The sequence below is a fragment of the Cryptomeria japonica genome, chromosome 1 (genome assembly GCF_030272615.1).
Source record: "Cryptomeria japonica chromosome 1, Sugi_1.0, whole genome shotgun sequence".
Lineage (NCBI taxonomy): Eukaryota > Viridiplantae > Streptophyta > Pinopsida > Cupressales > Cupressaceae > Cryptomeria > Cryptomeria japonica.
In genome coordinates, this window is record NC_081405.1 from 594,837,244 (window position 1) to 594,861,303 (window position 24,060).

Here is a 24,060-nt window from a genome sequence, read left to right on the forward strand (position 1 = left end):
TGTTGATCTGGTATGCTTCGGTATGCTTTGGCTTATGGAATTAGCTTAGATCTAATATTCATGCTACTTCGATATATGTTCAGTCAGTTGGTATTGATTTGGTGATCGGATGCTATCTTATATGCTATTAATCCTAGTTTTTTGATCCAATGAGGGTTTCACCGACAGAGCTGTGTTGAAGATCTTTTGATATTTTGCATAAGTGGTGTTGGTGCAACTTCTAGTAGAGATTTAAGATGCTGATGGTGATTGTGTTCAAGAATTGACTGATTGGGATCATTTCTTTAGCATGTGTGGACCTAAATTGGGTTCGGGGTAAAAGCACAAAATTGTGTTACGTTTCAGGCTAACTTATCAGCACAGGTGAATTTAAGTAATTCTAACTAGAATTTTATTTTAGTCAAACATATGGTCTATATAGATTCATTATAGATAATTTGTATATGGACCACAAATTTTCCAATTGGAAGTGTCTACTAAATGTATATTTATACCACTTTGGGTCTAATTGCCAAAAAAAAAAAACTTAATGTTTCAACTCCTACTCTTATAAATAACATTTCTTTTGAAATGTAAACATACCCTTTTATAGATCTATAAGTGAATTTTCCAAAATATATATCTTTTAATATTTTAATTAGTGTTTTATATTTTATGTTATATTTTTAATGAAATTAGGTCATCAACACTAAAATATAGGATTGATTATCTTGTCAAGGAAAAATACTAAAATTAATTTAAAAATTTTGAAAAAAATATGATGTAGTAGAGAAAGGCATCCATGTCAAGATGATATAATTCTTTTCCTTTTTGGATAAATAATTAAGAAAAAAGTTGGCGGGAATTGGAAAGAGTTATATTTTAGCACACACAACTTTTCAAATTTATTGAAAAATATATTTTATAAAAAATAGTAAAAAATATATCCATGCACTAAAGTTTCAAGTTATCAATATACAAAGAACAATTGATGAAAAAAAAGTAAAATTTACTAATTAAACTGTGGTGGCTTGTGTAACTTCAAGTGTGGTGGCTTGTCCAACCACTTTGCGGAGGCTAGCGCTGCCCACTTTGGGTTACACATGGCTAAAATGGAAGGATTTAGAAAGGTCTGGTTGGAATCTGACTCACTAAAAATTGTTAATTGCTTGAATGGGCATATAGATCCTAGATGGACTATTGCCAACTTGATCAAGGACTATTGGGATATGATAGAAGAGCTTGGTGATTTCAAAATTTTGTATGTCTTTCGGGAACGCAATAAGGCATCAGATTTATTGGCCAATATGGCGGCTAAATGGTGGAGTAGTAAGGACTCTTTCCCAAAAAACTTGTGCGATCTGGCTGGTGATTATTCCTCCCACTTGCAGTAGTTAATGAATTTTAATTATGATTTGATTAAGTTGCTGGGTAAATGACTTATTTTTTATTTCCCTATTCCAAGATTTAGTGACTACCCTTGTGCCTGGATTTTTTGTCTTATTTTGTGGCCCATCACCTTCTACTATTCGGAGATTGTGTGGCCCATTTCTTGCTACTGTTTGGAGACTTCTCTGGTGTGCCCCATTGTTGGTATTATGGATGTGTTGTATTGGTTTTGTCATTGATGTCAACACTTATCCTTCTGGAGATCTATATTGTTGATTTGGCACTAGGGTTACTTTGGTTTACTGATGAACTAACACATTGTGTTCACCAGCAAGGTTAGTGACTTATGCACAATCATCGGTATATGCTCACTGACAAGTTATATGGTTCATTGACACTGAAGATGACTTGTTATCATCTGGAGATCACATGATTATGTCAAAGACATGGTTTGGATACTTGGTTTTGGTTTTTTGGTTATTGGTCTAATCGGGTTGACATATTTGTTGTTAACGATAGATTGGTCTAGGTTATAGACTAGTATGCATTATCTATTCCATATCGACATGACACATTATAGAGATGATTTATTAATTGGATATTGTTGTAAATGTATTTAGCTGACATGATGCATTACATCAATACTTATTTGTAATTGATTTAATTGTAATATTCTTAGTGAGCTGACCTACACATTTGGTCTTAGGTTTTGTACAAATGTAAGATCTCATTTGTGAGATGAAGTGTGGAAGTGTGGAATTGTGGTATGATCATGGTATGTGTGAATATTGAAGATCATATGAGAAGATCATAGAGAGAATCAAGCATACATCATTTGAAGGTTCAAGGAAGGTTTGAAGGTGTTTATCAGAGCTTAACGGTACTGAATCCAACATTGGAGATGCTATTTTGAGCAATACATTATTATAGGATTTAACTATCCTACTATAGTCATTGAGACTCCCATTTAGGAGGTGCAGTAGTATCATCTGATTGTGGGTAAGATTTCCCACCGTGGTTTTTCCCCTTACAGGGTTTCCATGTAAAACTATTTATGTTATGTGTTGTGGATATTGTTTCTCTTTTTGTTTCATGCATTAAGTTTCACTGGTATTGATATTAATTGCTAATCTGTCAACTAACATTAAGTTTGGTTTCCCAATATTAAGTATTAAGTTTGATTAAGTTATAATTGGGTTAAAACTCATTGACAACTGATTCACCCCCCCTCTTAGTTATCCTTCTGGTTCCTAACATCCATTCCCTTATTTTCTTTGGTGACCTAAATCATTATGGGTGGGGACAAGAATAGGCAAGAGCCATCCACTTTTGAGAAATGGAAGAAAAATAAGGATGTTTGGCAGGAAATCGCTAATGGGGAATTGTCCCCTTCTTGGAAAGACTCCATGGACCTTCTCCTCTACTAACGGAAATGTTTGTTAATGGGTGGAAAAAAGGGGTTTTGGGGGCTTATCGTGCTGAATTCAAGCTGGATGAAACCTTGGTGGCTATGGTTACGGGTCTGGCGATGAATGGCAGAAGGTTCTACAGAGACAGGAAAACTGGGGAGGAAGACATCGCAAATAATTTTGACAAAGATAAGGAGCATTCAAGAGTCAATAAAATGGCTAGTAACAACTACAACAACAAAGATCTTATGGCTCCCTGGGTGGATATGGACGAGTTCATCATGAGGTACACTATGCTTGATGGCAGATATGCCAGTATCGTTTCTTACCATTTTACCATTTTGAATCACTTTAGGCATGGAAAAATCATTTCTATTCCTTTCTATCTAGCCTCTTCTTTTGGATAATAATCTTGAAAATCATGTTGAGAGTCCAAATAATCTGGTCCTCTATGAAGGGATTATTATGCTCATTATGGAGTACGCTAAGTCCCATGAAGTTGTTCCCTCTCTCTCTAAGAAAGGCCAAATCCCACATACTAATATTCAGCAAGTTTATGATTTGGATATGCAAATGGAGGATAGTGGGAGTGCCAAACCTTTTGATGACCTTGATTATAAGTCAGTTAAAGAAGGTGAACTGTTGGTCATTCTTGGAACTAGCAAGCATCCCCCCAGATGGGCGGCTAGTAAATATAAATTAACCAACAAGTTGATTTCTGAGCTTTCTTCTAAAAATAGGAATCTTGTGATTAAGGACTATGGTCCCAAGACCCTGGACTGGGGAATTAAATTGGACATTCCTCTTAATGTCCTGCAGGAAAAATAGGGGACTCTACCTAAAGATGTGGATAGTGGGTTACAAAAGAATAGTACTCTGATGAACCTAGTGATGGAAGTGACTAGAAGCCAGGAGAGATGCTGGAAGTGGGTGGAGAAGGAAATTGATACCCTCAAATAGGGGATTAAGGAAATAATAGATATCTTCACTGCTATGCTTGAGCCTAGAAAATCTGAGAAGCTCATGATCATAACCCAGAAGCTCTTGCAAGATGTCGAGGTTATGAAATCCAACCATGAACAAATAATTGAAAAGGTAGAATACTCTATGGCAAAGATAAAGAAAACCCTCAAGAACTTGGTCGACATAAGAAAGGAGGCCATGAATTATAGTATGGAGGGGCTCGAAAAGATCAATGTCATGGTTGCAGAGTACAGATCCATTCACAGTGATCCGAAGAAAGATCTTGGAGGTGAAGAAATTGGTGTTGGTGGAAACAAAACCATAGGCCCTAGCTCCAGGACCAGAAGCAGGAGTAGCAATAAGGGCACCTCTAGGTTCATTATGGAGGAATTGGAGGAAATCAACAAAATTACCATCTAGAACAACGAGGAGCTCGTGCACTCTCCTAATTGAGTATTTATATTTTGTTGTTTGTTTCTCTTTTTTCTTTTGTGTCTATTCTGGGGTGCTCCCTTGTTTTGTTGTTGGTTTCTATTTGGTTGGTTGATGGCCAGTTTCTATAAAAAAAATTGGTTTTGGGTCCACATAAAACCCATTTATCTTTATCGAAAACTTCAATTTCAACATTTTATCAACAAATAAATTATAGTGTTTACTTTATTAAAAACTACATTTAAATAATTTTGTTAAAATTACAAACTTAAAATAGACAAAAGAATATAAATTTTATTAGTTTACATCATTTCAAAATTCAACAAATATATTTCAACTTCTATTGATTTGCTTTAAAAATTTGAAACAACATTTACCATTTCCTTTATAAAAGTGTGATAGAGTTTTGTACTTTTACCCTTCGGTACTATCTAGGTTTTGGACAGACTTAATGTAACGTGTTGTTGGGACTCCTCGATGACTTATGGGTTGGATAATTATTTTTTGGTCTCAAGATGACATGTTTTTATATTTATGTAATAGGTTTTATTGTCTAGTAGTCGACCTAATTGTTTAAGGTTGAGGCTTTGTATATATATTATGTAAGATCTTTTTGCAGATCATGAGATTATGGTATGCAAGCAAATACTGTATTAATCATTCATGTAGAGGATTTGGTCAATCATAGGTGATCAAGTTGGGTTTATGTAAGAGGACTAAATCCTTCAGTATTGAGCTTAATCGAATCTGTATTTAGGCATAGGAGATGCTATTATTGTAGTTCATTCTTCCTTCCGGATTGTAGTCTAGACTTCTAGGTAATTAGTGAGACTCATTTTGTAATGAGTAGTGTACTCTAGGTTGTTGGCTTTCCTGCAAGTGCAGCCCTCAATTTGTAATCACATACTTACTACAAAAGTATTATCTGACTGTGGGTAGGCTTCCCACCATGGTTTTTCCCTTTACCAGGTTTTCCATGTACAAATCTTCATGTCATGTGGTCTGTATCTATTCTGTAATTTTTACTTGTGCTTAATTGGTATATCTACTATTTCGATAATTAGCTTAAGTATTTCGGTATTGATTTATGTGTTCTGGTAATAAATTTTTAATTTCTTAATGTTCCCAGAATCTACTGACAACTGATTCACTCCCCTCTCTCATTCATCCTCTTATTATTTGAACTATCTAACATGGAAAACTCATAACAAATTAAATAGAATATGCTATTGCACAGGGTTGGCATCGGATTGCATTACTGGACCTCTTCAAACTGGGAGTATCATTTCTTTGAAGATAATTATCTAGATTCCTTCCTACTGCTAGCTCATCTTGTAAGTGTTGATTGTGATTTATGGCTTGTTCTATAATCTTATCTAGTATTGTAGTGGCCCTCCTATATTCACTGAAATGAGTTCATGCTTTCCATGCAAAATAATGTAAAGACTAGGCTATATCACCCTATTCTTTCTTTGGCCAATTCAAATTTGGGTTATGAAAAGGCAGTTCACCTCCACGAGGCAAGACCATTATGATACATGAAATAAAGATGACAATTTTTTCCTACTTCTATCTGTAATATTTTTCAGCAAGAATGACAACATCAAATGAAGTTACACATGTCACCACCCTTTTTCATATTGGGATTGCTTAAAGGCCATTAATTATGACACTTCACAAATCTTCACTTTATTTATTCCCTAAAAATAATGCATGACGTGACAATCGGTGAGGTGGAAGAAAGAACAACAAGATGTCGTTATTCTTTTCAATCTGATAATCCCATTCAATTCTATTGGTGCCCAAGCAAAACCTATATGTACCATCACTCGTGCTGCCATCCCTTGAAATTATTCCATCAAATATACTTACTTTGAAACAATAGTGTCCTTTAAATATCTTGAGAGAGAAAGACATTCACCACAACACAAAGAGTGTTGGGATCAAGTCAGGAGGTCGGAAACTTCACAACCATGGAAATCCTTTCCAAAGTGACCACAAGTCTGACTTCTCAAAGGTGTCAACATTATGCAGACTTCCCCAGGTTGGTTGGGTGATCAGGTAATTCTAAAAGTTAAGAATCTCATGACATAAGTTAGGAAATTCAGGAAGGCTGCGATAAGTGTAAATGAGAAAAATACTGGAGGGGAGTGGTCTTCCAAAGTTTAAAAATTTAATAGGTAACATATAGTCTCTGAATGGGGACAATGCCTACTAGGATGTAGAGAAATCTAGAATCCAGACTAGTGCATGCAAAATGGTCAACAAAGTCAGGCGTAACAAAAAGGAAAAGGTGATGCTTAATAGAAGCGTGGAGGGGACCTTGGGAAAAATTCAAGGCCGACAAGATCAAAACCAAAAGCAATACAAAATATACCTACAAAAAACCAAGGAAAAACCTAAAATATACATGACCATAAGGACCTTATGATGAAATAGGAATAATATTATTCAAGCAAAACCATTAATGGGTTGCGATAAATATATACCTATGCATAAAATAGGGCTTAGGATGTGTGACATGACATGGGATGAAATACGTTAGATGACGATTCCCACACCAGGCTTCCAATAATGGCTACACAAAATTTGGTGGATGTAGTCATGCCCAAACAACCATTCTTCATGATAGGCCTCTGGAACCAAATCCTTAACTTCTTTATGGCTTGTTTGAAATAACTAACAATAAATCTTCTAAGAATATTTAACTAGTGCATCCTTCTTTTGATCATACATCTCCTAGCTTGATTTAAAGATATCGGCACAACTATCATGGCCCTGTACGTAGACTTCACAGGACAACAACTCAAAACCTTCAATAGTTCAGGATTTATTCATTCTTTCATCAATAGACAAATGATCATTGACGAGGGGCCTAGGTTTAAAACTCGAGAACTGAGTATCTCTACTTCTCGCCTTTGCATAATAGCATAAAGAAACAAATTCATCATCAGAGCTATCCTAAAGGGAACCTTTCTCAAGCTCATAAAAAATATGTAAAAAATGTGACTGTTTTATCGACTAAGATCTTATCACTTCAAAAAGAGGATTATCTCTTGTTTGGGAATCCTTAAAGTATTTTGCAAGGTAATACAAGGGATTCAAAGGGTTCCATTTACTCTCCATCCCTTGTGTAGGAGGCTTCTCTCTTGAAAGAGGAAGGGAATCTTCTTCGTATGCTTCATTCTGTATAGAGCTGACTAAGTTGATAGAAGGGACCTTAGAAAGAGGAACCTTTCCTAGCTTATCAATAGGGAGGACATGACTCATGTGAGTAATAGATGATGACATTTGATTGTCACATTCCAAAAGAATAGGATCAAACTTTGAGAGGATTTCATCTTCTCAGACATGCAAGAGCCCATCTGGGGGAGTGACTTGAGTAAATTTTTCTTTCTTTCCAACCTCACCAAAAATAAATATGAACCTTTCTACTTCAGTCTTAGTGATGTGACCTTTATCATCAAATACACCATACTAGAAGTCACACTAAGAAACTCGACAAAGACAACTTGAAACATAAGTCCTTATAAATTCTCTTGACGTCACTTTCCCTTCAAAGGAATCTGACAATAGTTCTTTAGGCTTTACTTTACATTTTCCTCTATATGTACTTTCCTCCGGGGTTTCCTTTGCTAGTCCCGTTATGCAAAATTGTTTTGGCAACTCTTCCTTCTTTTCAAATTTTGACCATGTAGTAAATTGAAAAACCTCTTTCCTGGATGGCAACCAACAAATTCACCAGCTTTGTTATCAAAAAATATTTAAAGTGTTTTCTAGGGAAAACAAAATTTCAAAATTCCCCAGCAAAGTCGCCAAAAACCTATTGGTTAACAGATTTGTCACCTAACTCTATATTCTCATGCCCAGGTAGATGACAAATGTAACCACAGTTGAACCAGTCTAACAAACTACTAACTGGTTGATTCTCTCCATATTTTACAAGGTGTCAACAACCTTCTAATGATTTGCAATGAATGAATAAATAACTCATATTCTTTTAACCAAAAAGTGCCAAAAATCATTTGGTTAACATATTTCGCATGTAACTCTATATTCTCACGCCCACAAAGATGAGAAATGTAACCACAGTTAAACTAGTTTAACAAACTACTAACTAAATAATTCTCTTCTTATTTTACAAGGTGGTAGATGCCTTCTAATGATTTGCAATGAATGAACAAACAACTCATATTCTTTTAACCATAAAGAAAATAAGGAAAGAGTGTTTAACCTAAAAGCTTTGTAAAGACATTCACAATACTAACTACTATTTTTAAGATTTTTAAGATTTAAAAAATAAAGCCACTATGAAACACCATTCATAGATGATATTCCATAGCAACTGAGATTTCAATTCATCTACCACTTATATATTAATTCATTAACTGATACCAATTTCAAACAACAAAAAATCATTCACACACCATAATTCAAAGATTACGAATATTTGAAAGCCACCAGTACCTCTTCTATATTAAAATAGTAGATAACCACATGCATAAATGTTATTTTTCTTATGAGAAAAATAAAGTTTGACCAAAAGATCCATAATCATAAACAAAGTCCAAACCTCCTTCTCCCCCTAAGTCTAATAGACCTACATCCACAAAATCAAATTCTCTCAGCCAAGCACTTGTATTGCATGGTACTATATTACCTCTTGAATTATTTTTCCCAATCCCTACTATGTGAATTATGGCTCACCCTGTCCCATGGGGCTTAGCCATAGGTTCTATCACATTTGTAGTTGGGGCCCAACTCCATGATTTCCCAAAGGGATCAGAGAAAATTATCCCTAAGTTTAATGGGGATGGAAAGGTTTCTCCCGAGGAACATTTGAAGGCTTTCTTTGCTGCATCCTTTATCTTGGAAGTGCAACATGAATATGTTTCAATAAGGTTGTTTGTAGAATCTTTAACTGGTCATGTTGTTGAGTGGTTTTAATATCTTCATGATGGTTGTATAAATAATTGGAATATACTGAGAAACAACTTTGAAATTAGATTCAAAATAGCTAAGAATGATTTAGTTTTGGTTGCTTAGTTAGTTTCTATGAAGAAAGAAGTACATGAAACTATGAGAGATTTTCTAGCAAAGTTCAACAAGTTGTTTAGCAGAATCTCTACTAATATGAGGTCCAATGAGAATTTAATCAAGGAAATTTTTATCAACACCCTTCCCCTGATATAAGTTTTACTATTAAGAGAGAAGGTGCTGCTAATATAGAAGCTACTCAAACCTTGGCTATAGCAATAGAGGATGATCTTATTACAAGAGGGAAATGAAAAAAAGAGTTACAGACTAGGAAACCATTACCAGTAAATTGTATTGATCCAGTGATTCAGAAGTTAGCTAATGATATTATTACCTTGAAGAGGTAGATGCCTAAAGGTCTATCAACTTTGTATCTAGATATTTCGAGAAGGGATTACAATTATCAAGTCGCTCACTATAATCGTCTTGAGTCGAAGGTTGGAAATTGAAGGTGCCTCTTCTTCTTCTTCATCCTTGAATGTGAGTAATCCAAGTGTTTTTCATTTGAAATCTGATCATGGTGGAAGTACATCCCCATAAATGATAAGATATACGCAGTTTCTCTCTACTAGTGAGCACTCTACAAAGCCTTATATAGAGGAACCTAGTTCGTCCAAGGATGCCAGTGGAATTTTCTTTGAGTACTTGCCTAGTAATGTTGATGAGGAAGATGTATTGGTAGAATTGAATGATCCTAACTACGTCATATTCACTTGATCATAACATGCAAAGGGAGACCAGAGTAATACCTCTTCCACCCCAAAGTTTCTCTTAACTAGACAAAAGAAAAGAGATCAAGGGACCCCCAAAGAATCTCAAGCCAAGGTAAATCCTTCTACTTTTGTCCCTATTGTACTGAATTGTAGTTCCATTGATATAATTGAGCCTTTTTAAAATACAAAGATCCAAATTTCCCAAGCCAAATATTTCAGGCTCAATCTTAAGGAATAAGACAGACTAGTTAAATATGTAAAAGAGGGGACCCTATCACCCCAGTACAATTCCTAGTTATCTTGTGATAATGAAGTCTATATAGAAGAACAATTTTGTACTAATTCTAAAGATGACTATTCATGTTTGTAAGACCCTTTAGCTAAACTAGAGCCTTTGTATGTCTCTTTGTTCATTGTTGGCTTTGGATTAAGCAATTATATTATTGACTCTGGTGTGTCCAAAAATATAATTCCTGATTAGGTATCCCAAGCTTTAGGTTTATCTATTACCTCTTCCCAAGGGAAATGCTACTCTATGTATGGCTCTACAGTTCCAATGATAAGTCAAATTAAAGACACTGAAGTAGCTATTGCAACTTTTCCCAAAAAGACTAAAATTAACTATATTAGTGGATGATATACTTGCCAGCTACGTGATGCTACTAAGTAGGAGTTTTTGTAAAGATTTGAGAGGAGAAATTTAAATGAATCTGTCTCATGCTTTAATCCCACTGAAAGAGAAAAATATGCACCTTAATCTTGAACCTAAAGTTTAATTTGCTGCATTGACGTCTAGAGACCCTAGAGCTAACATCCTATTTGTTGAAACCAGGCCTGACACCTATATATGTTCATCAAACCCTCATGATAATTCAGACCAAATTACCCCCAGCCTAAAAGATGAGATATGGACATTGGATTTTGATTGAAGTTGTGCCAATGCTGGATCAAGAGCAGCGATAGTCCTAGTTGCATTGTATGGTTACAATTTTTCTTACGCCTTCAAATTAGAATTTTCTAATATTAATTATACAACAAAATATGAAGCTTTGTTTCTTGGTTTACGGCTAGCCTGATAAAAAGAGATTAAGAAGTTGAAGGTTGTTGGTGATGCTGAGATGGTTGTCAAACAAGTTAGAAAAGTTTATACAGTGAAGAATAGCCATTTGAAATATTACAAAAAGGGGTTTGGGACTTTATTGAATTCTTGGATTCTTTCTCAATTGAATCTATCTCGAGAAGTCAAAACACAAGAGCAAACTCACTAGCTATTTCAGCCTCTCTACTTTTGCCTCATCCTGATTTCTAACTACTATTTTTCAGATTTTTTAGATTTTAAAAATAAAGCCACTATGAAACACCACTCATAGATAATATTCAAAAACAACTATGATTTCAAATCATCTACCACTTCAATATAAATTCACCAAGTGATATCCATTTCAAAGAACAAAAAAGCATCCACACACCATAATTCAAAGATTAGAAATATATGAAAGCCATAAGTAGTTATTCTATATTAAAATAGCAGATAACCAGATGCATTAAATTTTTATTTCTTATGAGAAAAACAAAGTTTTCCCAAAATATCCTTTAACATTAACTAATCTACCTATTTAAAGCTACTATCCTCCTATCTTTTCTATTTATGAGAAACAGTTACTAAAGATAACAGTCTTAAACATGATCATTTCATAACAACAATTCTATAGATCAATGCCAAAAATAAACCACCACACAACAAATAAGACTATAAGATCACTAGGCTCAGATTCCATCATTCAATATCAGGTTCAGCTCTGCAATCCGTCTATCAATATCATTTGCCTTTTCTTCCTTTTTGATTAGCGTCAGGAAGATATCTTTGAATTCTTCCCAATCAAAAATAGTAGCTCAGAAAAAGTATAACTAATTCAATAGAATATCCCATTGCACTGGGTTGGCATTGGGCTGCATTATGAGACCTCTTTCAATTGGGACTACCATTTTGCTGAAGCTAATTATACAGATTCCTTGCTGCCGCTAGCTCGTGCTACAAGCATTGTTTGTGATTTTTGGCTTGTTCTCCAATCTTATCTAGTATGGCAGTGGCCACCCTATATTAACTGAAATCATATCATTCTTTCCATGCAAAAGACCATAATTGCTAGACTATATCCTCATGTTCTTTCTCTGGTCAATTCGAATCAGGGTTATGAAAAGGCAGTTCATCATCATGAGGCAAGACCATTCTGGTACATGCAAGAAATGATGACAATTTTCTCCTTTAGCTACCTTTAATGTTTTCTGCAAGAATGACAACACAAAATGAAGTAACGCATGTCACCACCCTTTTTCCTATTCGGATTACTTAAAGGCCATTAATGATGGTACTTCATAAATCTTCCCTTGATTTGTTCCTTGAAAAAAATGCATCGCATGACAATCGGCAAGATGGAAGTAATAACAACAAGAGGCCATTATTCTTATGAATATGACAGTCCCATTCAATTCCATCAGTGCCCAAGAAAAACCTATCTATATTGTCACTTGTGTTGCCATGTTGTGAACTTATTCCACCAAATTTCCTTACTTAGAAATAATAGTGCCCTTTAAATTTCTTGAGAGAGGGGGACATTCACCACAACACAGAGTGTCGAGAAGTCGAGAGGCTGGGAAACTTCACAACTATGGAACTCCTTTTGAAATCCGACTTCTCAAAAGTGTCAATATTATGCAAACTTCCCTAGGTTGATCGGTGTGAGCGAGCTATTCTAAAAGTTAAAAATCTCATGATAGAAGTTAGGAAATTCGAGAAGGTCATGACAAGGGTAAATGAGAAAAATAGCGGAGGGGAACGATCTTCCCAAGTTTAAAATTTTTATAGGTAATAGTACTAAAAATAAATGCTCAAAGTAAACTAGTTGAAGAGACTTTGATAGTCAAAATGTCTCAACTACTAATATCATTCTCATAATTTTGTTGCAAAAGCTCAAGTGGTCACATGGAAAGAGAAAGAGAATGCACCAAGTGATGGACCATGATCTAATGACTAGTAAGGTATGTTATACTATAGTTTAATTGGGAAGGGGAAAGGAAACATGGATTCCATAGGCTAGCAAGTTGTGTTATGCTGAGTGATCAAAGGAACGGAGATGAAAAGAACATGGATTTCATGGGCTAGCAAGTTCTATTATGCTAGGTGATCCATGGAAGCACAAATTATGATTGGAGAATAAGTTGTGTTATGTTGTGTGATCCTTGTGGAAAGAGAAGGAAAGTGTCAATATAGTCTAGCAAATCATGCTATGCTAGTTCCACTCATCCTACGAGAGAGAGAGAGAGAGAGAGAGAGAGAGAGAGAGAGAGTTAAATAGTCTAGCAAGTTATGTTATGCCAGTCAAATTATGTTGCAAAAGAAGTGTCAAGTAAAGGTTTCTTATTATTTTAAGGAAGTTAAGTAGCGGAAACAACTTCCTACACTAACCTTGAGAGGAGGGTAATGCAAAACTTTTTCAGATCATTACAACAGTTACAGAAAATAGAAATAGATATAATAACATTCATACCACAACACAATGATTTACGTGGGGAAAACCCTTTCGGGAGAAAAACCCCACCCTCCAAAAGCAGCTCAATATTTTATTCAGCAATCAAAAACAGATTACAACATACTTGCAGAGAAAGCTCTTCGCAGGAGTAGCACTAAACAGAGACTCAGAGGCAACTCAATAGCCACAAGACTCTTACACACAACCTCTATCTCACACACCTCATAAATAGGAGATACAATACAAGAAACCGTCAAACGGTATTACAAAACCATGGGCTAAAACCACCCAATAAGGTGTAGCCGACCTTATCTCCCTTCTATGACATGTTAAAGCACACATCAACACATGTCGCTCCCTTTTACAGCTCATTTATGTATCCGATACAAATTATTTTTCCTATTTCAGGAGTACAAACTTCTGGAGGCCATAACTTGAGAACCGGGTGTCCGATTGACGAACCGTTTGAAGCGCCGGAAAGCTCGCGAAGTGCTCTATCACCTCGTAACCCGCTTTGCCAGTTACGACAACTTTTCAGGGTGTTTCGGAGCCTCTAAAGTCCCCAAAATTAAGTTTAAACATTTTATTGCACCCCTCCAAGACGAAAACTTTAATATCTTCAAAACTAGTTGTGACCTTGCGACGCAACTTTACCGGAATGCTTATCTAGCCAACCAGAAGCTTCAGGGAGAGTTTTGCACCATTTTGTGCTCAAATGAAAACTTACTATAAATAGTAACCTCACATAAATGCAAGGTTGAGACACCATTTTTCCCAACAAATCTCCCACTTGTCGAACACCTTGCATGAGTGGAAGGGAATGTCAACACAATGAATCAATTGCTAGGGGCCATAAGGCCCATAGACTCTGAACACCATCTGAACTTCTCTGTGCTCACAGCCTTAGTTAAAGCATCTGCAACATTCATCAATGTTTCCACCTTAACCAGCTTCACCCTACCATCTTCGACCATATCTCTAACAAAATGATACTGAACATCAATATGTTTGGTCCGGGCATGAAATGTCGGGTTCTTAGCTAGGCTAATTGCACTCTGACTGTCACAGTAAATTGTCACTGTACCTTGTTTTATTCCAATATCCAAACACAGTCTCTTAAGCCAAATGGCCTCTTTACAAGCATGAGTAGCTACCATATACTCTGCTTCAGTAGTGGATAAAGCAACCACAGCCTGTCGCTTACTCATCCAACTAATTGCACCACCAAACAAAGTAAACACATAAGCACTGGTGGATCTTCTACTATCAATATCACCTGCCCAATCTGAATCCACATAACCATGGATATCAAGGGAAGTCATGTCTCCAACTGAATTACCATGATAACACAAAGAATACTCTGAAGTACCCTTCAAATATCTGAAGACTCTTTTGACTGCATCCCAATGAACTCTACCAGGATTAGACATATATCTAGAAAGTACTCCCACTGCTTGGGCAATATCTGGTCTAGTATAGACCATAGCATACATCAAGCTTCCAACCGCACTCTGGTAAGGCACTGTGCTCATGTCTTCCATCTCCAATGGGGATGTAGGACAATCTGAAATAGATAGTTTCATTCCAACTGTAAAAGGAACACTCAATGGTCTACAATTCTGCATCTTGAACCTCTGTAACACTGAGTTCACATACTTACTCTGGCCTAGCCATAGCTTTCTGTCCACCCTATCTCTTCTAATTTCCATCCCAAGAATGTGCTTTGCTGCACCAAGATCTTTCATTTCAAATTTAGCAGCGAGCTGAGACTTCAGTTCTAAAATCATACCTTTCCCTTTGCCAATGAATAACATATCATCAACATACAATGCAATGAATAAGAAATGATCACCATAAGATTTATAATAAACACAGTGATCTGATTTAGAACGTTCAAATCCCAAACTCAACACATATGTATCAAATTTCTGGTACCACATCCTAGGACTTTGTTTGAGGCCATACAAAGATTTCTTCAATTTACAGACCAAATTACTTTTGCCTTTCACCACATAGTGCTCCGGCTGTGTCATATAAATATCTTCCTCCAAATCACCATGAAGGAAAGCAGTTTTCACATCCATTTGCTCAACCTCTAAATCATAAGCAGTAGCAATAGAAAGCAAAAATCTAATGGATGTCATTTTTGCAACAGGAGAAAATATCTCACCGTAATCAACACCCTCAACCTGAGAGTAGCCTTTTGCAACCAACCTTGCTTTATACTTCTCAATGCTTCCATCTGAACCAATCTTTTTCTTGAACACCCATTTACAACCAACAAGTTTTCGTCCTTCAGGCAATGGTACAACATCCCATGTATCATTCTTTTTCAAAGCTGCCATTTCTTCCTCCATAGCAATCTTCCAGGATTCTGCATCATTCATACCTAATGCCTCTTCTACAGATTTCGGTTCATCCACACTAGTATTCAGAGCAAAAATACATCTCCAATCATCAGGTGAATACCTTTCAGGTGGTTGTCTATGTCTTGTAGACCTTCGAACAAGTTGAGTTGGAGGTTCTTCCTCCTCTTCTGAAGATTCAGAGCTAGACAAGCTCTCCTCAAATTCTTGCCTATCTAGGGGTCTCGATTCAATTCTTTCAGGTGTAGAAGGAAGTTGAGTCACATCTTCTTTTTTAGTCTGTTCTGGCTGCAATGTAACAGAAGGAGACTTAATTTCTCTAAAAATAACACTTCTACTGTGAATTACCTTTTGTGCAACAGGGTCCCAAAGCTTGTATCCTTTCACACCATAACTATACCCGATGAAGATACATTTCACAACCTTGTTCTCTAACTTTGTTCGCTTCTCCTTTGGCACATGTGCATATGCCTCGCAACCAAAAACTCTAAGATGTCTCAATGAAGGCTTGTGACCTGACCATGCTTCCATAGGCGTTTTATCAACAAGAGCTGATGTAGGAGACCTGTTAATCAGGTAGCAAGCAGTGGCAACAGCTTCAGCCCAAAACTTTTGTTCGAGACCAGCACCACTCAACATACTCCTAGCCTTCTCCATCAGTTTCCTGTTCATTCTTTCTGCAACTCCATTCTGCTGTGGAGAATACGGAGTTGTCTTCTGCCTGTTAATTCCACAGTCTTTACAGAATCTATCAAAATCATTAGAGCAAAACTCACCGCCATTATCAGTTCTCAAACATTTTATTTTCTTTCCAGTCTACAACTCAACCATTGCTTTAAATTCTTTAAAACGACTAAAAACTTCAGATTTACTCTTTAGAAAATAAACCCATGTCCTTCTACTAAAATCATCAATAAATGAAACATAATATGTGGATTTTCCAATCGAAGAGACATCTACTGGACCAAACACATCAGAATGGATAAGATCCAAAACACCACAAGTTTTATGAGAACTCGAGTAAAACTGAACACGGTTTTGTTTTCCATAAATGCAATGCTCACAGAAATCAAAGTCATGGTTACAGTCATTCAAACCTTCAACAAGGTTTTTATTTTTCAAGGTCCTTAGACCCTTTTCTCCAATGTGGCCAAGTCTCTGGTGCCATAACATAGTCTTCTCTGCAGGTAACTTTGCTTTAGACGAAAGAGCACCCTTAGGTACCCAAAAACCATTTCCATCTGCTGAAGGTGAAACCTTCAAATCTTCCAGTGAAGTATCCACAGATTTACTTTTTACAGAAGTGCTATTACACTCAACAGTGTATGCTTCAAGCTTATACAAAGTGCCAAACCTGACACCTCTAGCAACTACCATAGCACCCTTAATCATCTTACATCCTGCTTCAGAAAAGACTACCTGCACACCTGCATCTATCAGTTTGCTCACAGATAACAAGTTTCGTTTTAATCCAGGGATATGCAGCACACCATTAATCCTTTTTATTCTACCATCAGAAAACCTGATTCTAACTTTACCTCGACCAACAATGTCTAGATGTGAATCATCACCCAAGTACACCTTACCTCCATTAAATCCTTCATATTCAAAAAACCAATCTCTATTGGAAGTCATATGAAAAGATGCACCTAAGTCAATTAGCCAGGCATCATTACCTGCATGAGTCACCAAAGCCGCAATAAATGCATCGCCATCTTCCTTGTCGGACTGAGAATCAGAATCGAACTTTTTCTTTTTCTTCTTCTTTTCTTCTTTGCAGTCCTTACGGATGTGACCCGGTTTACCGCAATTCCAGCAAATGACTTTGGACTTTCCAGGAGATTTTGATCTCCCTTTGGATTTGGACTTGCCACGCTTCTCATTCTTCTTGCCTTTCTCTTTAGGTCTTCCACGAACGGTTAGGGCTTCCTTTGAACTGATGGATACCTTCCTTCGCATCTCTTCACCAAGTAGGGCACCCACCACGTCTTCAGATTTCAAAACAATAGAAGTACTACCGATAGCCATAACAAGAGAATCCCACGAATCAGGCAAAGAACAAAGCAAGATCTAACATTTCTCCTCCTCGTCCATCTTAACACCGACGGATACTAATTGAGCCACCAACATATTGAATGCTTCCAGGTGGTCTGCAATTCGTCCACCCTCTTCCATCTTCAAGGAATACAATTTCTTTCTTAAGAAAATTTGATTTAATAAAGATTTCACTTGATACATCTCACCAAGCTTAGTCCATAGCTTCTTTGCAGAGTTTTCTTCATGGACATTGATTAGAACAGAGTCTGCCAGGCACAGTCTGATTAGACCCTTGGCTTTTCGGTCCATAACATCATACTGAGCTGCCGCAGTAGGATCTGAGGGCCTTTGGACATTCGCATCAACAGCATCCCAAAGATCTCGATCTATTAGCAGATCTTCCATCTTCAGCTTCCACATCTCAAAATTACTTCCATTAAATTTCTCCACCTCTATTCTCCTTGACGAACTCACCATCTGAATATTCCTGCAACAAGATCAAAAAGTGTCTTCTGCACAAGCTCCCACTCAAATCTGGATTAGTTCAAAAAACCCAACTGCCCACAATTGAAACCAAAGGTGATCAGGCTCTGATACCACTTGTAAGGAAGTTAAGTAGCGGAAACAACTTCCTACACTAACCTTGAGAGGAGGGTAATGCAAAACTTTTTCAGATCATTACAACAGTTACAGAAAATAGAAATAGATATAATAACATTCATACCACAACACAATGATTTACGTGGGGAAAACCCTTTCGGGAGAAAAACCCCACCCTCCAAAAGCAGCTCAATATTTTATTCAGCAATCAAAAACAGATTACAACATACTTGCAGAGCAAGCTCTTCGTAGGAGTAGCACTAAACAGAGACTCAGAGGCAACTCAATAGCCACAAGACTCTTACACACAACCTCTATCTCACACACCTCATAAATAGGAGATACAATACAAGAAACCGTCAAACGGTATTACAAAACCATGGGCTAAAACCACCCAATAAGGTGTAGCCGACCTTATCTCCCTTCTATGACATGTTAAAGCACACATCAACACGTGTCGCTCCCTTTTACAGCTCATTTATGTATCCGATACAAATTATTTTTCCTATTTCAGGAGTACAAACTTCCGGAGGCCATAACTTGAGAACCGGGTGTCCGATTGACGAACCGTTTGAAGCGCCAAAAAGCTCGCAAAGTGCTCTATCACCTCGTAACCCGCTTTGCCAGTTACAGCAACTTTTCAGGGCGTTTCGGAGCCTCTAAAGTCCCCAAAATTAAGTTTAAACATTTTATTGCACCCCTCCAAGATGAAAACTTTAATATCTTCAAAACTAGCTGTGACCTTGCGACGCAACTTTACCGGAATGCTTATCTAGCCAACCAGAAGCTTTAGGGAGAGTTTCGCACCATTTCGTGCTCAAATGAAAACTTACTATAAATAGTAACCTCACATAAATGCAAGGTTGAGACACCATTTTTCCCAACAATTATGAGGTGATTGACTTGTATAAGTTAAAAGAAAATATATTTCCAACCAAAGCTTTCTTATTATAGGGAAAACAACTGTAATGGTGTTACTCATACATTGCATTAAGGATAACCAAACAAAGAATTTTATGTAAGGAAATACAGAAAAATTGATCAAGGGTAACCAATAAAAGAATAATCAGGAAACGTTGATCAAGGATAACCAATAAAAGTATTACATATAATAAAATGTACAACATGAATTAAAAAAGGATAACCAACCAAGGTATTGTATGCAACGAAATCGTACAAAACTAAATAAGGATAACCAACAAAAACATTGCATGCAAGGAAATATGTCACATGAATTGAAATAAGAAACAAGGAGGCTTCATATATACCTCCCTTTGGATGTCGACAAAATGTTATGTTGACATTTAAAGGAAGAAATGAGAGAAAAGGAAATACACCTTCAACACCAAGGATACATCCTTTGAGCAACAATGTATGTTACTTCCAAGATAAAGAGGCATAACTCTTTTAAAAGAACAAATATCTTGCAACAAAAGATCCTTTTAAGGGATTCAAAGTGAAAGGAGGAAGAGATATTTACCTAGATATTTCTATGCCAAAAATTAGAGATCTTTAATACATATGATATCTTTGAAAGGGGAAGGATGTTAAGAATACATACCTTCCCTATTGCTAGGAAATGTGTATTCTTAGTGAGTGATTTATTCACAATCACTAAGGAGTAATTAATCATAACAGATAAACCGTTTCAAACAATAATTTGATCCCAACCAAGGGATACACATGTATACACATGGAGAATAATTTTATACAAGAAAGAACATCAATTTATAAAAGATACAACTCAACAAAGGAAAAGAAAATTCTTGTAAAGAGAGAAATGATTGAAACATTATTCTTAAACTTAGAGCACGGAGTCAAAAGTAAGAAAGACTATTATGTTCCTAACCAAGTATGATTGCACATAATTGTGCCACCATAATTGACAAAGAGCTCCAAAAAGGCAATGTACTGATGTTAGATAGTGAGGAGGACATAGGGCAAAACGACAAACTTGTGTTACACTTTTATAAGGGCATCGACCAACAAAACTAAAACTATTTAACTTCAACTGCATACAAGTGACATTTCTAAATTTAACTTTGAAATGATGTAAACTGATCAAATGTAGAATTATTAATCAAATTTATGTTTGTTAGTTTTTAAAAAAATTAGGAAAAAAATTGATATTTTTTTTATAAATTCAAAGACAAATTTTGCATTGCTGAAAAATGTTGAAAATCAGGGGTTCTAGTCGGTGCCACCAAAAAAAATGAAAATGGACTTAATTTTTTCGGATTTTTTTTCCCAACTAGAGAACATATATATGTAGTGTTAAAATAAATTAATTAATTTTAATGTATATTTTTCCTGTTATAATATTTTGAAGTCCAAGATAGCCAAATTTGATAGTTTTTGTTCAGTGTCACCTTTTGACACTAAATTTATCATTATCCAAAAAAAAATTCTTTTCGAGAAGATCATCTCATCTAGTGTGAAATTATTTTTTAATTTCTAATCAGCCTCTTTTTCAACATTAAAAAGCTACTCACAATATTTAATTAGTAAAAAATCTAAAAAATTATCAAAATAGTAAAAAAGTTATATGACCGGATTCGTGACTTTGAGCTCTGCAAAAGGGTATTTTTTGTTTTTTGTAAAAAAAAGTTGTGTGACGAAAAATTGCCTAGAAGTTCAATATGGTAAACATGCAGAGAAAATTACCATTTTGGTGCCACATGGCAGGCACATTGACTATTTCGGCTAGATCGAGTATTGCCGAACTAAGGGAGTCCGTTCATACTGAGTCCAACTAAACTCCTTCTCACCAAACTTGGTCCCCCATCTGACCTTGGGGCAAAATTAGTTTTTTTGGTTTTTATTCTATTTTATTTGCAAAGTCAACTAGCTAGGTTATCAGGGTCAATTTGACGACCATTTGGACGTATTGTTGACAACTTTGATAAGGTATTTTTTAGTCAATTTAATATTTTTGATGTTAATTTTAATTTATTAATATTTTAATATCTAATTACGTGTAGAATTTTAGTTTTTACCAATTTTTAATTTAAATACTATTAGAAAGTTTGTCTACATGTTTGTTTGTTTTTTGCTTTTCGTTTAATTAGGCTCACATCTTTATTCCATTTTCAAGTTGATTTACCTGTTTGAAGTGTTTTATGCCTTTGACATGCTTTGTGTTTAGATAGAACCCTAAGGATGATAAAAAAAGTATCTAAAGTCCCCTTGTTGTCTATTGGGCGTTGGGTGTAATAGAAATTGTTATCATCTTCTTTTTAGGTAGATGGGTTTGCACTCCGGAGAAGTTCATAAGGTTGCTGAGAGGGGAATGACCCAAGCAGTACTTTCTTCTGCCTGATATATAAATTAATACTTTAGGCGAAATTCATGATGCCTTGGTGACATATATCTACACCAATGGTACTCCCTAGTATCTGCACTGTGCGTATGCACTTGTGTTGAGAATAAGGAGTGGGTTCTTGAATGAGTTGTCGCCACATGGGTAGACACCAAGTTCTGCAGAAGTTCCCCCACTAAAAACCTTAGAGTAGTGGCCCACCCTTTTTGGTTTGAACATCATGATAGCTTCAATGGAAGGGGATAGATGGTTTTTCCCCCAAGACACTTACCATAAGGCTCCCATGGGATGAGACAAAAATACTCGGCTTAGCCTAAGCTACTTGTAGCTTTTTTGCGGGGAGGAAGATAGGGTCATCCTTCCAGTCCTGGAAGCTCCTAGTTGTTCGCTCATGAAAAATAAAAAAATAGTGAATACACCCCTCATGGTGTTCCTATAGTTGAGCTAACATAGATTCCAGGTTATGGGCTGAAGTTACGGCAATGAGAAAATTAACATTAGGATAAGAAAGTGTTTGATTTGTTTTTTATTGTGTTTAGACTGAAACATTGGGCTGAATTTTACCTATAAACATACATAATAGTCACGTTAATTTTTATTGTATCACTAGTTATAATGGTCATTGTGTCTTCTTGTTTGTGATTTTTGATCTAAATGGCTACAAAAGATCTATGTATATGTGTTTCTATATATATGTATATATGTACATGTATGTGTTTATGTGTGTATATGCATGCATGTGTGTATGAGTACATATGTGTATGTGTATAGATGTATGTTTATATATGAATGTGCACACATGTGTGTGCATATGTGTTTTTTTGTATATGTTTGTATGTGTGTATATGTGTGTATATGTGTGTATGTGCATGTGTGTATGTATGTCTATGTATGTATATGTGTGTATGTATGTACACGTGCATGCGTGTATGTGTGAGTATATATGTGCACGAGTACATATATGTGTATGTGTGTATGTATGTATGTGTACGTGCACGTACATGTGTGTGTGAATGTGTGAGTATGTACATGTATGTGTATGTGTGTGAGTATGTGTGTATGTTTATGTATGTATATATGTGTGAATATGTGTGTATGTATTTGTGTGTGTATTTGTGTGTGTATGTGTATGTGTATGTGTATGTGCATGTGTATGTGTATGTGTATGTGTATGTGTATGTGTATGTGTATGTGTATGTGTATGTGTATGCATGTGATTATGTGTGTATGTATGAGTATGTATATGTATGTGTGTATGTTTATGTGTGTATGAGTTTATGTGTGTGTCTATGTATGTGTATGTGAGTGTATGTGTATGTATGATTATGCATGTATAAGTGTATGTGTGAATGTGTGCATGTATGGGTGTGTATGTGTGTGTATGTACATGTGTGTGTGTGTGTGTGTGTGTGTGTGTGTGTGTGTGTGTGTGTGTGTGTGTGTGTGTGTGTATGTATGTATGTATGTGTGTATTTGTATTTGTGTATGTGTGTATGTATGTGTGCATTTGTGTATGTATGTGTGTGTGTGTGCATGTGTATCTATATATGTATATGTATGTATGTTTATGTGTGCATGTGTGAGTATGTGTGTGTATGTGTGTATGAGTGTATGTGTGTGTGAATGTGTGTATGTATGGGTATGTATGTATGTATGTATATGTATGTGTTTGTATATATGTGTGTATGTATGTGTGTGTATGTGTATGTATTTTTTATGTGTATGTGTGTGTATGTGTATGTGTGTGTATATGTGTGAATGTGTGTATGAGTGTATGTGTGTATGTATGTGTGAATGTGTGTTCATGTATGTGTGTATATGTGTGTGTGTGTATGTGTGAATGTATGTATGAGTGTATGTGTGTATGTATGTGTGAATGTGTGTTGATGTATGGGCGTGTTTGTGTGTATGTGTATGTGGGTGTATATGTGTGTGTGTGTGTGTATGTATGTGTGTGCATGTGTGTGTGTATGTGTGTGTAAATATGTGTGTATGTGTGTATGTATATATGTGTGAATGTGTGTATGTATGTGTGTGTGCATGTGTATGTGTGTGTGAATGTGTGTATGTGTATATGTGTATGTGTGAGTATGTGTGTGTGTGTGTGTATGTGTGTATGTATGGGTGTGTGTATGTATGTGTGTGTGTATGTGTATGTGTATGTGTATGTGTATGTGTATGTGTATGTGTATGTGTATATACTATGTGTGTATGTGTATGTGTATGTGTATGTGTATGTGTATGTGTATGTGTATGTGTATGTGTATGTGTGTGTGTATGTATGAG